Below are 1093 nucleotides of genomic sequence, written 5' to 3' on the forward strand. Positions count from 1 at the left end.
GTCAATAGACAGATCACGTTTTGTTCTAGGACATTAAATCCATCAGCAGTGACCCCACTGGTGATTTCTGAAGAGTTGACGTGTCTGAAAAACGATGGTTGTTACCAAGTGGCTGAATAGGACTACAGAAATTGTCGAGGCCGTTGTACGTCATTACACCGAACACGCAAACACTCCCGCTAAGTTTGTTTGCCCTGTTCTGCTTGAAAGCAAGAACCTGCCTCCTGCAGACCGTTCAAACAAATGCTTCAACTTGTACCATTTAGAATCTGTAGTTTTGAATGTGGATCTTAAGTTGGCGTGACGTTGAAGCAGCGACCCTGCTGTAGTTCCTTTATAGCATAACGTTAGCATTTTGCTTCTGGCGACTAGATTCATGATTCAAAAATTAAAAAGTAGGGTAGACATGTGGAGATTATCCGACTGAACAAAACGTGATCCTTCTCTTAAATGTGTCTAAACCACAGACCTTATTTCCAGCTATTTTCCAAAATCCTATGGAGAAATTGCATTGCGTTTTTGTCGAAGGAACCGGAAGGAGTTTACTTCCGGGTTTTAGGACGCGTCACTGTGGCACTCTATAACAGCATTCATTGAGATACAATAATATATCAAATCTAATCAATTTACAGTGTGGAAAAACCAGAGGCTGGACTATAAATAGATAGAATACATTAAAACACGGACAGATTAATTAATAATGAAATCAATGAAAAGCCTGGTAATAAAGTTTGATCAACATTCAGGGTGTTTCTCAATGTCAAGGAAGGATCCTTCTGAGCCACTATTTCAAGGATGCTACGTCATCGATTCCCGCCGAAGGACTGTTCCAATGTACAGGATCCTTGGAACTCTACCGAGGACTGAATCCTTAGTTGCGGGACATTTTGAGGATGCACATGTGTATCCTCGGCGGTCTTAAAATCCCCACAATGCTTTGCGCACTGACCAATTTCCCAAATCTTTTGCGGAAAATTTAAGGCGGGGCCTCTCATATGACGCACACCTGTACACTTGCTCGCCTGTTCCATTCTTTGTTCTCCGAATGCCAGGACGGATTCTTGCCTAGCCTCTGAAAGACCTGTCTCGGAAG

This window comes from Notothenia rossii, assembly GCF_949606895.1.
Source record: "Notothenia rossii genome assembly, chromosome: 4".
Lineage (NCBI taxonomy): Eukaryota > Metazoa > Chordata > Actinopteri > Perciformes > Nototheniidae > Notothenia > Notothenia rossii.